This window comes from Pogona vitticeps, chromosome 6 (assembly GCF_051106095.1).
Source record: "Pogona vitticeps strain Pit_001003342236 chromosome 6, PviZW2.1, whole genome shotgun sequence".
NCBI classification, from domain to species: domain Eukaryota; kingdom Metazoa; phylum Chordata; class Lepidosauria; order Squamata; family Agamidae; genus Pogona; species Pogona vitticeps.
The window spans coordinates 58,218,225-58,235,531 of record NC_135788.1 but is presented as its reverse complement, the minus strand read 5'-3'; the positions used below and the strand labels follow the sequence as shown (position 1 = coordinate 58,235,531).

The following is a 17,307-nucleotide window of genomic DNA, read 5'->3' as shown; positions in this document are numbered from 1 at the left end:
CAACTAGTACAAAGTCCAGAACAAAAAATATGTATCATGGGAGATTTCAACGCAATAATTGACAAAGAAAAAGACACATCCAAATAAACACAACACGGGAGGAAAAAATCAAGGAATATGATACCTAAGGTGTTTCTTGAGATGGCAGAGGAATTAAACCTAATTGATCTATGGAGATTAAGAAACCTGAATAGAAGAGACTACACATTCTACTCCAATAGACATAAATCATGGTCAAGAATAGACAACTGCTGGATATCAGCAGAGGCTACATACCAAGCAGAGGACATTGAAATTCTACCAAATACATATGCAGATCACAACCCAATACTGATGACCTTAGGTCAGAGAATAAGAAATAGCTTGTGGAGACTTAATATCCAACTGCTGAGAGAAGAAACTTTCATTAAAAAAATTAAAAATGAAATGAACATCTTTTTTCAAATGAATAAACCTCAGGATATAAGGATGACAACAATATGGGATACAGCCAAAGCGTATTTCCGAGGATATGCAATAGAATTCAATATCAGAAGAAAAAGGGAAAAAAATAAACACCAAACCTTAATAACATCTCTAAAAAATGAGGAAGCAAAGCTTAAGAAGGCACCTACAAAGAAGGAACTACTCAATAAAATAAATATCCTACAACACAAAATTAACTTATTAGAATAGGAAGAGATGGAGAAGAAAATCAAATTCACAAGGCAAATTTTTTTTGAAAACGCAAACAAACCGGGAAGATGGCTAGCATACAGAATAAAAAGAGAAAGAGAGAAAACGATGATAACAACATTGCTTAACAAACAAGGGAAAGAAATATACAAAGAAAAAGAAATCGAAGAGGAGATCTGTGGATTCTTCAATGAACTATACAAGAAAAGAGGAGGAGAAGAACAGAGGATTGCAAATTATTGGAATAATACTCCAGAATGGAAACTGAATCCCCAACAGTTGGAAAAAATGAATGAACCAATCACAACAGAAGAGATTAGCGAAGCATGGAAGAAACAAAAAAATGGTAAATCGCCTGGCCCGGATGGGCTTCCAGCAGAATACTATAAGACATTTGAAGAAACCTTAATCCCACACTTCAAGAAATTAATTGAAGATATACAGACCAAAGGGGAAATTCCAGACTCTTGGAAAGAAGCACATATCTCCCTAATACATAAAGAAGGCACGGATAAAAGATTAGTCAAGAATTATAGGCCAATCTCCCTATTAAATGTTGACTACAAGATCTTCACAACTATTTTAGCCACAAGACTAAAGGGGATACTCGAAACGAGAATACACAAAGATCAAACAGGCTTTTTATCTAAAAGGAAGCTATCCTCAAATATAAGGACTATAATAGATATATTGGAATATTATGAACTACACCCAGGAAAACAGATGATGCTAATCTTCCTGGATGCGGAAAAAGCCTTTGATAATGTCAACTGGGAATTTATGTTCTCACTACTGGAGAGAATGGATATACAAGGATCATATCTGAAAATGATTAAGGTATTATACACTAAACAAACAGCCAAGATAAAAGTGAATGCTAACTTAACTGGAAATATACAGATTGAACAAGGAACAAGGCAAGGCTGTCCATTATCTCCCCTACTATTCATCTTAATATTGGAAATACTCAACAGGCAGATTAGAAATAATGAAGCCATTAAAGGACTTAAAATTGAGGGAGAAGAATTTAAGTTGCAAGCATACGCGGACGATTTAGTGATAATATTAGAGAATCCTATGGAAAATCTTGAAGTACTGATGGAAGTTATTGGAGAGTTTGGAAAGGTGGCAGGTCTCATAATAAACTATCAAAAAACAAAATTTATGACAAAAAACATAAAACAAGAAGATGTGGAGAAATTAGCACAGAATTCTAAATTTGAGGCAGTAAAAAAAATTAAATATCTAGGGGTGATCATCACTAGAAAACCAAGCAGTTTCATGAAGGAAAACTACTTGGCAATGCAGAAAGAAATTCAGAAAAATCTGGAGGAATGGAACAAATTACAAATCTCATTTATGGGAAGAGTTTCAACGATAAAAAATGATGATCCTACCTAAACTTTTATTTTTATTCTCAAACCTCCCAATAATATTGAATTTTAAGTATTTCAAGGACCTGGACAGACTAACAGCAAATTTTCTTTGGAAATATAAGAAACCAAGAATAAAACCTAAATTGCTGCAAGAACTGAAAGAAAGAGGGGGAGTGGGTGTGCCGAACTGGTTGCTATATTACAAGGCATGTGCAATGACTTGGATTAAGGAATGGATAACTTTAGAAAATCAAAGGCTGTTGAAATTAGAAGGACACGACTTAAAAATGGGATGGCATGCATATGTATGGTATGGGAAATTCAAAGAACACTCTCAGTTTGAAGAGCATATTATCAGGAAGGCTTTAGGGATGATATGGCAGAAATTTCAAGCACAAACTTATGAAAAAAAATCCCAATATGGATAGCACCAATAGAAGCATTTTCATTTAAAACCTTGAACCAGAAAGGAAGGTTAACCACATATGAAAATCTGCTAACAAATGAGTTGGAGATAAGGGATAAAAGTGTTCCTTAGAACGGCCCTTACACGGGACAGAGAGGGATCCAGGAATGATCCGTCCCTATCTCCAGCAAAACCGGGTCCTGTAACTTTGCTCTAGGCGACTTCTCACCCTTTCGCCCAAGTCTGTCCCGATTTTAAATAAACAATGTCTAGGAGCTCTGGAAGATCTAATCTTCCTTTCATTAATCTAGGACCGTAATTTGGTAGCGTAATGTGGCCAGATCAAAACAATCCTAGTTCCAAAATATCCAATTTAATACAGTAGCTTGGTCTAAACAAGGAGACAGCTTACAGACAATTTGTCTTTTTATATTTTATTACAAAAGATATCATTTTAACAAGCTCATTTTAACGTCATTCAGTATTTCCAAATTATTTCCAAAATAACCCCCAGCCTTAGCCACCAGTCATTTCCTCTATAAAATGAAAATAATAAACAGTCTAGCTATATCTTAAACTAACATTCTTACACAGTCTTCTGATTAAAGTTCTGCCAGACGCATTTCTCTCCGTGTGTCGTCTCTGGCTGTCGTGAAAGCAAACTCTTCCCCCATCTCTCTTCTCCGTCCTTCTCCTTCGCCCATCTTTCTTAAATTAAGCCATTGTGTCCTTGTCCGTTGGAGTTTTGATAAGATAAGGGTCAACTTGTTCTTCTTTACTTTTTTTTCCTTCTGCTGGAATAAGAACTGACCTTGTACAATTTTTTCCTTCCTAATTAACACCTGGACATTAGTCAGCTTCTAGTTGTTTCGTTGCAGTTATGAAACAAAATCCATCTCTATTCTACTTTTACACTTTTCATAATCAAATTCATGACAAACAAGAGCTTGAAAAAATGGGCATAGCGGTGGACTGGTGGTCAATGGCAAAATTAGAATCAAGATATAAAAAAGACAGGGCTGTGGGTTTTTTTAAGGGCAAAGTTCAGGTAGACAGACTGTGGTTATATACGGATGAAGCAATAATTAAGAAAATGTATACCTATCTATTAGAATATGAACTAGAAGATGAAAGGGTGAAAGAAACAATGATAAAATGGGCAAAATTTTTTGGGTATAATGTAGATCTTGATAACTGGACAATGATGTGGAAAGAAAGCAATAAGATTTTGAAACCAGCAAATTTAAGAGAAAATGTACTCAAAATGTTTTACCGATGGCACTATACACCCATAAGATTAGCAAAAATGTCAGAGGGTAACAGTAACATATGTTGGAAATGCAGGAAAAAGGTTGGAACTTGCTACCATATGTGGTGGACATGTGAAAAGGTCAAAATCTATTGGACACAGGTATGGGACTTAGTAAAAGAAATTATACAGCAGAGATTAGAGCTGAAACCTGAAATGGCATTACTGAATGTCATTTCAGGTGTAAATGACAATAAATTGAAGCATTGTCTTATGTATATACTCACAGCAGCTAGATTACTCTGGGCCCAGAAATGGAAAACAGAAGAGGTTCCGACGATGGAAGAGCTGTTAAAGAAACTATGGGACATGGCAGAGTTGGACACTCTATCAGAAGCATTGCGGGAACAGCCAAGAGATTATGTAAAACAAAGCTGGGGACTAATATATCTCTGGGCCCAGAAGAAGACTGAAGTTTAGGGTGAAATTTAGGATACATGTAGAAATTTATTAGTATATGCTGTAAACAGATATAGTGAGAATAGAGGACTAATGAGGCTGGAATCCTTGACTCCAAGGGGGGGGCACTTCAGATAGAGGGGTTACTTTAGTTTTTTTTTTTCTCTTTGCTATATGGTCTTTTTTTTCTTTTCTTTTCGTCTCTTCGTTTTGGTTTTCTTTTTCTTTTTTGGTATCTTGTGGTTTTCTGTATGTTAAAAAATTCAATAATTTTTTTTTAAAAAAAAAACAAGCACATCAGGGACAACGAAGCAATCAAAGGACTCAAGATTAGAGGAGAAGAATTTAAGCTACAAGTGTATACGGACGACTTAATGATAATACTAGAAAATCCTTTGGAAAATCTTGAAGGGTTATTGGAAGTTAAAGAAGATTTTGGACAGGTGGCCGGATTTAAAGTAAACTATAAAAAAAATTTATGACAAAAAACATAAAGAAGGAAGATGTTGAAAAATTAGCATGGAACTCCAATTTTGAGCTGGTGAAAAAATTTAAATATTTAAGGGTGATTATTACCAAAAAACCAAGCAATTTAATGAAAGAGAACTACTTAGCAATACAGAAAGAAATTCAGAAAAATCTGGAGGATTGGAGCAAACTACAACTCACATTTATGGGAAGAATATCAGCAATAAAAATGATGATCTTATCCAAACCAGAGAGATGCTGGGCAAATTGGCTTCCGGGTTTCTTGATATATCCTGGGACCATGGTGAAAGCGTACCCTTCAAGGGCTTTTGCCTTAATACAGTATATAGATTTGATATACAGAGTGTGTGTAGATTTACTAGGGCATGGTTGGCTGATCTATGATGAAGGGCTCCATATGAGAGTGGCAATACACCCCGAGATGCATTGGGATGTGCATTACCACAGGTTGTGGTTGCAGCTAATGACCCCGTCTCACCCCAACCTAGGCAACCATTTTGATAGTGGGCATTTGATTCAGAGAGCCAATAATTACAATACTCTCGTGGGCCAGGTTGTTCAATTCCACCTGGTCCTTTGGGAATTTAATGCCAAGGGATTTTACAACTGTAAACCATGCAGATTCCGGCATCAGTGCTGGATTTGGGGTGGTGGTGGCATGGTTCGGCCATGAGGATGCCCAGGATCAAGTGGCAAAAAGGGGGGCAGTGGTCCCAAGAGGCAGGCAGCAGGCCCATCTGCTATTGCAAAAAGGCCCCAGTTCAATTAAATTGATGATTTTGGCTGACTGGTTGCTTTCATATCTGGGCCAATTCGGCTGTCACATTTTGGTATGATAATATGGCTGTGGTCCATGTGGTGACTATCCTCACTTCAAAATCCCAGAGGGGTATGAGATTGGTGAGAGCTTTTCCACTGCGCTGTTTGAAATTGTGTTCCAGGCTTGTCATGTGCCCGGCATAAATAATGAGCTGGCTGACACCCTGTCCCATCAACAGATCGATCGGTTCAAGGCGTTGGCCCTAGAAGCTCAGGCTTGTCCAGAGATACTGCCACAAGAGATATGGAGCACTGGAGGAGTGAAGCCAACAGGGCAATCAGTTTATCAATTGCTTCCAGTACTAGGTGCAGCTATGCAGCTGCCTGTGAGGAATCTTTCAGTTTTTGCAGGAAAGAAGGCCTGAGTAGGCCATGGCCTATAGCAGTGGACCATTTACAGCAGCATGGAGTCCATTTGCATTGTAAAGCTCCCCGCACCATTCAAGGGAGGATGTCTGCTTTGGCATTTTACGCCAAAGCATATGTTTGTCCTGACCCAGCGAGTGATTATAGGGTCAGAAAAATGATCGAGAGTTGGAGCAAAGAAAGAGGCATGCAAGAAGATAGGCATACCCCTATGTCCCAAAAATTTGGGTTTCATCAGATTTGGGATGTTATTTGCACAGACCAATATGAGGTCCAGTTATTTAAAGCAGTGGTGATTTGTGCATTTTGGGGGGCGTTTAGAATTAGTGAGCTGGTAAGGGCCTCAAAAGTAGACATTTCAAAAATGGATGGATGGATGACGTATCGGTCTCTGAATACAGGGTCTTGTTCCATCTCCGCCAATCTAAGACGGATCAATTAGGAAAAGGTCAGGGTGAGTTCATGGAAGTCACATGGTGCAAAATATTCCATCTCCCTGTCAAGTGGAGCCAATAGGGCTGCTGATAAGAGGTGGTTTTCCATGGGGGGACCTCTTGGGCAGCTGTTCACCTAGGGTCATGAGGCTCAGTGGACTGGGGCATTGGGGGGGTAACCCTATCACTGGGCACCTGAATACATGCTGTACAGATGACAGCACGATTCAGAAATAGGAACTCGCCTTGCTCTAGAATGGTCTGGATGTAAAAGCTACACCAGATTTGGAGATACTATTGCACTGCATTAGGCCCCCTTGTAGATGGGGGATTTAGTTTACATAGTTAATAAAGCTGTGGTCCAACTTTTAACCCAACAACCTGTGTCTTGACTCTTTATTCCAGGCTGGGGAGACAAAGTGTTTATTCATCAGTTACATCCATCCTCTGCCTTTCCTCCAGTAGCTCAAGGCAGTATATACTGCTTTGACCCTTTCCACTATATCTTCATGACAAATCTGTTAAGGTAGTTCAACGTGGAAGTGGCAATGGGGTAATGTAATTACACATTCAGTTTTGCAGCTCACCTGGATCTTCCTATTGGAAGGAGCTAGATGTGACTCTACTTACAGTATAGAAGATGCATGTCTTTATATGAGGAAGGGGAAAGAGATAAAACCTCCTTAGGTTTTCTTATCTTTTGCCTGCTCTGACTTATGCTGACCTTCATTTAACCATAGACTGCTATTTTTAGGGTTGCTGATGACAGCTCCTTCCCTCCCTCACCTATCTCTTGTCCCTCCAAGGAGGAGACATCTTGCCTTTCATTTGTGGAGATGAAAGTGGCAGTCATGACTCCTCTAACTTAATTAGCTCAAACTAGGACTTCTATACTTTTCCTGTCCCAGGTGTATTTTTCTAATAGACACAGACATTCTTTTCCTTAGAAAGAAATGTGGATGTGATTCATTTACAAAAGGGGAACTGTGCTCAAGTAATCACTCCCAAGTCTTCAAATGGCTGAACTTTAACACTGTCCATGTACCACTCCATGCATATTCTCCAACACTTTCCAGGTCCCAGTCAGATCACATTACCATTATACCACAATGATGTTGGGGGAAGGACTTGGTATACTCCCTAAGAAAGAAATATTTGATTAAAGTAAAACCATGCATTCTATATCCATTACTTGGAAACATTATTTTTAAATTGGTGCAGAATTCATTGTGCTCTAAGGAAAAATGTGAGGAGGTGGCAAGAGCTATTAACAAGAAAATACCTTCTCATAATAGGAGGAGTGTGGGATGTTTAAATGAGATTGGGCCAGAGAGTAGCCAGTGACTTAAGGGTTTTTCTTGTTGTTGTTTGATAAGTTGATCATATTACAAGCTCAGCATTTTTAACTGGGGAGCGGACAGCAAGGGTTGGTGAAATTTAGTTAACAATGAACAAGCAAGACCTATAAAGGAGGAAAAAGTCAAAGGCTAAGTCTCTCTCCATTTCAGAAAGAAAAAATTACATTAGCTAGGACCACATCAGCATTTTTTTCCTCTCTGCTGACAGGAAAACCAGAAGAATATTGCTGATATCAAGTGGGTCTTTAATAGGGCTAAATCACTCACAATGTCCACTGTGCCGGGGGCAAAGAAAATAGCTTTTAGCAAATGGAAATACTATAACCTTGTCAAACAACGTCTTATCAATAGAATTAAACCAGAAGAGAGAAAATGCCTAGCATATCATAATGGCCACAACTGTTAAGTACTTAAGACAGGACCATTTTGACATACACTCAGACTGTTCCTTGCAATGCAGGTTTAAATAAATAAATCAGGCCAGCTTATGGCCTGAGGAGAATAGGGAACCTCATCCCACAGTGGTTGGGACAAGGTGTCCCCTGCTCCACTTTAGAACACAGGACATTTATGTATGCCTGCATACATGTTTCTATTAATAGAGGGTGGATGGATGGATGCTTTAAACAGTACCAGCCCATTTCTATTATTTCAGCAAACAACCAGACCGAACTACCATAAACAGCTCTCCTAAACAAGATAAGAGGTGGCAAGAATACACAGAGGAATTATACCAGAAACATCTGGACGTCCCGGACAACCCAGATAGTGTGGTTGCTGACCTTGAGCCAGGCATCCTGGAGAGTGAAGTCAAGTGGGCCTTAGAAAGCAAGGGTAACAACGAGGTCAGTGGAGGTGATGGCATTCCAGTTGAACTGTTTAAAACCTTAAAAGATGACACTGTTAAGGTGCTACACTCAATATGCTAGCAAGTTTGGAAAACTCAGCAGTGGCCAGAGGACTGGAAAAGATCAGTCTACATCCCAATCCCAAAGAAAGGCAGTGCCAAAGATTGCTCCAACTACCGTACAATTGCATTCATTTCACACGCTAGCAAGGTTATGCTCAAAATCCCACAAGGTAGGCTTCAGCAATATGTGGTACAAGAACTCCCAGAAGTACAAACTGGATTTTGAAGGGGCAGAGGAACTAGAGACCAAATTGCTGGATTATGGAGAAAGCCAGAGAGTTCCAGAACATATACTTCTGCTTCATTGACTACGCAAAAGCCTTTGGCTGTGTGGACCACAACAAACTATGGCAAGTCCTTAAAGAAATGGGAGTGCCTGATTACCTTATCTATCTACTTAGAAATCTATATGTGGGACAGGAAGCAACAGTTAGAAATGGATATGGAACAACTTATTGGTTCAAAATTGGAAAATCTTTCAAATACTATGGATGATTTTGATGCTGGTTTTCAGTCACATCTTTGCTAACTACAAACAATTCAAAATATTTCAAAAAACAAAGGGACATCTTTTGGAAAGCATACACACAACATGTCCATATAACTTTTGGTCCAATATAAATTTTCTTTCTTAGCCTGCCTAATTAAAAAAATGGAATTGGAATTTGGAACTTGGAACATAGCTGTCCACATTAGCATGTGTTTATTTATTTAACATAACATAACATACCCTGTTTGTCCGAAAATAAGACCTAACCTGAAAATAAGACCTAGTATGATTTTTCAGGATGCTTGTAATATAAGTCCTACCTTCAAAATAAGCCCCAGTTAGGTGAATCTGTGCCCTCCGCCTTTGTGCAGCAGGCAGATGACATGATGGTATTTGAATAAATGTAGATGGTTATACATGGGAAAAAAAATAAAACATCTCCTGAAATTCCTGGGTGTCTGTGAATTTCGTTGTATGAGTATACTGTGTATATACTTACAATGACAATAAATTATATTATCATTATTATTATATTAAAATAAGCCCTAATGCATTTTTGGAGAAAAAATTAATATAATATCCTGTCTTATTTTCAGAGAAACACAGTAACATAACATAAATGTGGGCTAGACAGTGCAACTGTTTGGGGGATTTGTAATTGGTTGACTGACCGAACCCAAAGGGTGCTCACCAATGGCTTCTCTTCATCCTGGAGAGAGGTAGCTAGTGGGGTGTTTCAGTGCTCTGTTCTGGACCCTGTGCTATTCAACATCTTTATCAATGACTTGGATGAAGGAATAGAGTATGTTAATTACATTTGCAGATGATACCAAATTGGGAGGGGTTGCTAATCAGAGGACAGGATTAAAATTCAAAATGACCTTGACAGATTAGAGTCCTAGGCCAAAACTAGCAAAATGAATTTCAACAGGGCGAAATGTAAGGTCCTACACCTAGGCAGAAAAAAATGAACTGCACAGATATAGGATGGAAGATACCTGGCTAGACAACAGTACCTGTGAAAGGGATCTAGGAGCCTTGGTAGACCACAGACCGAACATGAGTCAGCAGTGTGATGCAGCTGCCAAGAAAGCCAATGTGATTCTTGGTTGCATCAACAGGAGTATAGTGTCTAGATCAAGGGAAGTGATAGTAACACTCTATTCTGCTTTGGTCAGACCTCACCTGGAGTATTGTGTGCAGTTCTGGGCACCTCAATTCAAGAAGGATGTTGAGAACCTGGAACGTGTCCAGAGGAGGACAACCAAAATGGTCAAAGGTCTGAAAGCTATGTCCTATGAGGAGCGACTTAGGGAGCTGGGAATGTTTAGCGTTACAAAAAGAAGGTTAAGAGGGGACATAATAGCCATGTTTAAATATTTGAAGGGATGTCATGTCATGGAAGAGGCAAGTTTGTTTTCCACAGCTCCAGACACTAGGACAAGGAGCAATGGTTTCAAACTACAGGAAAAGAGATTCCACCTGAATCTCAGAAAGAACTTCCTGACAGTCAGAGCTGGTCGGCAGTGGAATATGCTGCCTCAGAGTGTGGTGGAGTCTTCTTCTTTGGAGATTTTTAAGCAGAAGCTGGATGGAGTGCTTTGATGGAGTGCTTGATGGAGTTCCTGCATGGCAAGGGGTTGGACTCGATGGCCCCTGTGGTCCCTTCCAACTCTGTGATTTTATGATTCTATGACATAACATAATGTAACACCTAGGCAATGTCCATGATCTGTAACTTATACAGAAAGGAATAATTAGTTGTATCCAATAAGATTAGACAGGTGGATTTGTTGAAAACTGAGTTCTATGCTACTGATCTAATAAAGTAATACATTTGGCCGTCTGTCTGTTTAAGGTTTTATTCACACCGAGCAGAATATTGTACAAGATTGCCTCCTCTGCCTGTCCAGTAAAATTAACAAGGATTGATTCCAGGTTTGAAGAGCAAATGTCATTGTGCATCATGGCACAGTAGAGAAGCATGTGCTCCAGGGACTCTATGGAACCGGAGTTACAAGGGCAAAGCTGTGTTTCCAGAGGCTGTGGATTAAATCTGCTATATAAAACATTGGATGGAAGTACATTACATCTGGCTAGGGTGAAGGCCTGCCATTCATGTGGGCTCTCTATGTTATGCTATGTTACATTATGTTATGTTATCTCTTTTTTGTTTTTGTCTCTCTCTCTCTCTCTTTCTTCTCTCTCTCTCTCTCTCTCTCTACTTGATTTTTATACCACTGACCTGGCCAAAGGCCACTTTGGGCAGTTCATAACTAACAATAACAATAACAATAACAATAACAATCATAATCATAATAATCCTAACATAACACAATGTATTTAAAATTTTAAAATAAGCACAAAAGAGACAATACATTTCAAAATATATTAGGATATTTAAAAGTAGACAGCAGTTAGAATCAGGTTAGGGCTAGTCTCCACAGAAAGAATATTTTGAAAAACCTGTCAGAACAGCAGGGTTTTTAATGAGTTTATGAAAATCGCCAGCAAAGGGGCCAGGCAGATTTGTTCCCATAGCCAGGGTGGTGGCTCAGTTCCTTGTTTCTGCCTTTCAGGCCTCTCTCGGTGATAGCATCCTCAGCCGTCCTGCCTGGGATGTGTGGGCAGGATGGGGAGATGTGGTTGGAAGTAGGCATTCTGCCAAGGTCTCAAACCATTTAGGGCTTTATAGGTTAACACCAGCACCTTGAAGCTGACATGAATATGGACCAGTAATTAGTATAAAGTGGACAAAATTGTGGAGATATGTTGGTATTTGTTAACTCCACTCAGTAGCCTGGACACCATATTATGGACCTGTTGAAGTTTTCCTTATCAGTCTCATGGGCAGTGCTACAAAGAGTTCATTGTAGCAATATATTCTTGAAACTACCAATTAATGGATCAGCATGATGAGGGACCTAGTGTCAAGGTAGGGGTACAGCTGAGCAATCTGTCTGAGGAGGAAATAGGCAGATTGGACCACAGACACTATCTGGATGTCCATTGACAGTACTGGGTCCAGAAAGACACCCAAGCTGCAAATCTTAGCCTTACTAGAGTAGTCCCTACAAAAGAGAGGGGAGCACCCAATCTGTAGACAGCAGGGGTGCCTACCCAAACGACCTCCATCTTGTCCAGATTCAGCCTCAGTCTGGTGGCCCCCATCCATTCCAGTACAGCAGCCAGGCAGTGCTCCTAGGATGGGGCAGCATTCATTGCAGAAGGATGGAAGGAGAGATAGAGTTGGGTATCATTCACATGTTACCCTGTTTCCCTGAAAATAAGGCCTAACCTGAAAATAAGACCTAGTATGATTTTTCAGGATGCCTGTAATATAAGCCCTACCCAAAAAATAAGCCCCAGTTAAGTGAAACCCCACCCTCCACCATTGTGCAGCATTGTGCAGCAACCAGAAGAAAATGACATGACTGTAAAATAAATCCCCTGAAAATAAGCCCTAATACGTTTTTGGAGCAAAAATTAATATAAGACCTGTCTTATTTTTTGGGAAACATGGTAGTAACATAAAACTCCAACTCTCTGGATTACTTCCCCCATATCTATATGAGGGTAGCCTCATATATATGTTAAATAGTAAGGGGGAGATAATCAATCCACAATTGAGATTCCAAGGGGTAGAGACCATCTCCCCTAATTGCATTCTCTGTGGCTGGTCCTCAAGGAAGTTTCAGAGGCAGGCCAGAGCCAGGCCACTGATTCCCAACTCTGAGAGCCTCTGCAGGAGATTACCATGGTCGATGGTATCTGTCAGCACTGAGAGACTGAGGAGATGCAGCAGGGACACTTTGCCCATCAATCTCCCTCAAAAGGTCATCTTACAGGACAACCAGTGCTGTCTCAGTGTAATGATATGGCCCAAACTCACACTGGAATGGGTCAAGGGCATTGGATTCATCCAAAAGTACTTGAAGTTGATTAAGCCACAATTCTGTCCGCTAGCTTGCTCAATAAAGGGACATTGGCAAAAAGTGTATAGTTGTTGCAATCATCTGCTTTCAAATTCGATTTCTTCTGGATTGGCTTAATAAGGTCTCCTTAAAGGTGTGAGGGCCTTGGCCCTCCTGAAGGGAGATGATTGAAGTGGTCCTTTCTATTGTTAATGGCCTGGCATCTTTTAAAAGTCAGACCAGGCAAGAATCTAAAGGGGTTGAAATGGCCCTACAGCAGTCAAGCTTCTCAACCTCAGGCTGAAATTGATTTAGAACAACCAGACAAGCCTAGGCAATATGGACATCTCAGACTGATCTACTGCAGAAATGTGGTAGATGGCCTCTACTTTGTTCATTAAAAATACCACAAATGGGGTGCAGGAGATGATATTAGGAGATCTTGAACAGCCCCAGACAAATTGTGAGCAATGCAGAATAACTCTGCTTGCTGGTTTTGAGCCTTGCTTATCTGGGAAGTATAAGCAGCCTTCTCCACTGATACATAGATGTTAGATGCAATTTGTGCAGTTATTAGTTTGGATTCCATTGGAGTTCACCTCCAAATCCTCTCTAGCCTTCTCCTATGTTGCTTCATTGCCTGTAGTTAGTGAGTATACTATGGGGCAGGACAGAGAGGGTGTGGCAAGATAATTTTAACCCAATTTTAATGAGGATATATGTTCATTGTATGTATTGTATCTCCTCACACCTTTAAGTCCAAAACAGCCCTTCAAAATATTTTGGCACAAAGACTACATCCAAGCAGTTTTTGCTTCTATCTTCTCCCAGTAACCATAGTACAGTGGTGCCCGCATGATGACAATAATTCATTCTGTGAAAATCGCTGTTTAGCAAAATCATCACCTAACAAAAAGTGTTTTCCCATTGGAATGCACTGAAACCCATTTAATGTGTTCCAATGGTGAAAAATTGTTGTCGTCCAGCAAAGTTCGCCCATAGGGAAGTTGCTTTACAAAGTGCCAATCAGCTGTTTTAAATCGCTGTCTTGCAAAAAACGGGCCCCAAAACACCCGTCCAACGAAGATCGCCCCTAGGGAAGCCATTTTGCGAAGCCGACGATCAGCTATAAAGATCGTCGTCTTGCGAAACAACGGTCCGCGAAGCACGGACCAAATCATTGTCCACCGAAATTCCTCCATAGGAATCACTGTTTTGCAAAGCAAAATGGCGGTTGCAAAACCTCGTTGTCATGCAGATTCATCGTTTTGAGGGGGTAATAGCCTTGTGAGGTACCACTGTACAGATCATATGATCATCTTCTGGAATCCTCTACCACTGGGTAATTTTATATGAGGGAAATTTCTGATTGGATTTGTGGGTAGCATGTGTATATTTAAACTCTCATTTTAAAAAACCAGGAAATGTAATTCTTGAAAAAAAAACCCTCTGGTTTATGAATATGGGATATTGTGCTTCTATAGACATTTCAAAAAGTCAGTAAATGGCCCAAACAACCAAATACTTCTGCACAATATTGTGCCTGCATTGCCAGCAGGAAGAAGGATACCAAGTTTTACATAGCAAAGGGCAGCCTGAATGTTGACAACACCAATGGCAGCAGTCAAGATGGTCTACATCTTGACCATTCAAGATGCTCACGACCATTCATACTTGTTGAAAAGCAGCCCTGATAATTGTTTTGCATTTGAGTGAGAAGTCGTTAACTGATGAAAAAAGGAGTCAGCTTCAGGGATTTCCCCTGGTGTGGTGTCACTTCATGAATAGTAGTGAGCAGAAGAGGGTGACTCCTGCCATTGGTGTTGTCAACATTCATGCTGCCCTTTGCTATGTTAAGCGCGGCATCCTTTTTCCTGTGAGCAATGTGGGCACAATATTGTGCAGCAATATTGGGCCATTTCCTGGATTTTTGAATCATGGGAACAGAAGCACAATATCCCACATTCATAAACCAGAGGTGTTTTTTTAATTGAATTGGATAAAGTTTTTTTCTATGATATTCAGGTTGCTAGGATAATTATAGAAGTTTCTGATTATATATTTTTAAAAATCATTTTCTATGGTCTATTTCATAGAAGGAGGCAGGGAGAAAGAGACAGAAAAGAGACAAAACTGTACTTACCAAATAGTTACATTGACCCTTAAAAGCAAATGCTTGTATGAACAAGGGTGTAGGATCAACCATCCTGTAAAAAAAAATGCAACTTCATACTCAAATCAATTTTTAAAATAACATTTTCAGTATTTTGTTCATCATCTTTTTTGTTACAGACTGGGTGACTATTGACATTATAAATGTGCAGCTTTGCCTAACATGGGTGGTATAAATATACAATTAATAAAAAATGGTTGTCTCTAACATAAACATTCTAAAGGTCTTATAGTTTGCATAAAGAAAATTTGATCTGCAAGTGCTAAAGAGTGAAGTGCCACACATGTCCTCAACACCAGAAACTTAATTAACAGTGTCTCAGTGGTAATTGTATCTAAGTATTTGATTAAAAGTCTAACTTTAATGAGGATTATTTGACAGCCCCGAGCTAATTGGAATCCTGGATGGATATTAAGTGTCAAACAATGCAGGGCAAGTGTCTGTAGAAGTAAATCAAATCTACTGAATTTGATAAGGACACTCCCTAATGGTTATGGGACATTGATTGCTCCTTTGTAGCTTGGGGTTTGGTTACATTGGACCAAGACAACTGTGTATACTGTTTTGTGAAATGAAAATGCTAGCCTCAGGAAATGTTCTTTAAAATCTTTTATACAAATACAAATACTTTATTGCTTTGTAGCCAATCAGACTATATACAAGAACATAGATTAATCCAGAGGTCCCCAATCTTTTGGCTTCTCTGGGCCACATTGGAAGAAGAAGAATTATCTTGGGCCACATATTAAATACTGAAAGCTGATGAGCAAAAAATAAAAAAAAAATAAAAAAGATCCGTGCATAATTTTCATGATATCTGCCACCACAGATAAGCAAAAAAGTCCTCCCCATTTGGAGAGTCTTTTAAAATCATTGAGCAGGTCTCACGTTTTCAATCACTAATAAGTAATAAAACTTCATTGATTTTTAAAATATTTTTATTATAAAAGTAAAAGGAAAGAGGGCAACACAAAACTACTGGGATATTTGAAACTGTACTTGAGAAACTAGTGCATCAGTATCTGGTTCGATGGAAGTAGCTGCAATTCTCAGTGAGTTCTCAATGTGCTCATTTTACTCTTAGGGTGCTTCACTCTTGAAAATAGTTGCTCACAAATGTAGGTGCTGCAAAAAAGCAATGACATGAATAAGGCATGATCATGAAGCAAGGGGTATTTGTCTCTGGGAAGACAGGACCTATGAAAGTCTGGTAAAGAGACATGATCAAATTTTTCTTTAAGTTGAATGTCAGCTTGCAGCTCTATGCTTTTCATTTGAAAATTGGCAGGCAACATATTTATGTCGACTGAAAATGGAGTAGCAAATATACCAAAATACCGATTATTTTCTCGGAAATTTTGAAATCTGTTTTCAAATTATTGTATCACTTTGAGAAACAAGGCTGCATATATTTCCCTGTTCACAGGACCGTGTTTAGCCGATGTGTCAAAGGCATAAAATTGTTTGCCTTAATTTGAGCATGCCATAATTTCTGTTTCATTCAGAACACTGTTATGGTTTGAAAAATAGTAGTGACAAGTTGGTTTTCACCTTGAGGACACATGTTTAACTCATTTAAATGAGCAGTTAAATCCACTAAAATGCTAAATTTGTAAGCCAATTTTCACTGTGAAGTTCTGGCACAACTTTTGTTTTTCATACCATAAACGACTTGATAACATGTCCCAAATAAAAATCTTTCCAACATTTGGCCTTGACTTAGCCATCATACTTCCAAAAGGTAAATGATGTCACTATAGGCAGCATCAACACTTTTCAGGATTTCATGGAATTAGTGATGTTTGAATCCCTTGGCTCTTACAAAATTCACAGTCTTGATCATGATTTGTATGACGTTATTCATTTTTAAAGCTTTTACAAATAACTTTTCTTGATGTACTATGCAATGATACTTCATCAAACATGTGTTTGGGGCTGCAATTGTATCATCTTCTAATAATTTTACAAGTCCATCACTGGGGCACCAGCAGTAACTATACCAAGGAAATTGACAATGGACAAAGAAAATCACTTTAACATATTTTTTACTGCTTCATATAAATCTTTTGCTTTTAATAGCATTAGAGAAGCCATTTCTCCAGTGATACTATATTCATCATCAATATCTTTCCCTGAGCTGCAAAGTTCAGTTTATTTCCTTTTTATATATAAATGGTTTTTATCATTTT

General features: G+C 39.0%; 1 protein-coding gene and 1 long non-coding RNA gene across 5 annotated transcripts in view; one reads left to right on the top strand and one right to left on the bottom strand.

Moving 5' to 3' along the window:
• Positions 1–17,307, top strand: part of CNTNAP2 (contactin associated protein 2) — a 2,051,986-nt gene that overhangs the window by 840,570 nt on the left and 1,194,109 nt on the right. The gene's annotated exons all lie outside the window — the stretch shown is intronic.
• LOC144583531 (uncharacterized) lies at positions 9,867–15,907 on the bottom strand. 2 transcript variants are annotated; one of them, XR_013537355.1, is made up of 2 exons: positions 15,089–15,907; positions 9,867–10,769 (listed from the first exon to the last, which is right to left on the bottom strand). It is a non-coding gene; the product is annotated as an uncharacterized LOC144583531 (long non-coding RNA). The 2 variants fall into 2 exon arrangements; XR_013537354.1 differs by lacking the exon at positions 15,089–15,907 and adding an exon at positions 12,152–12,233.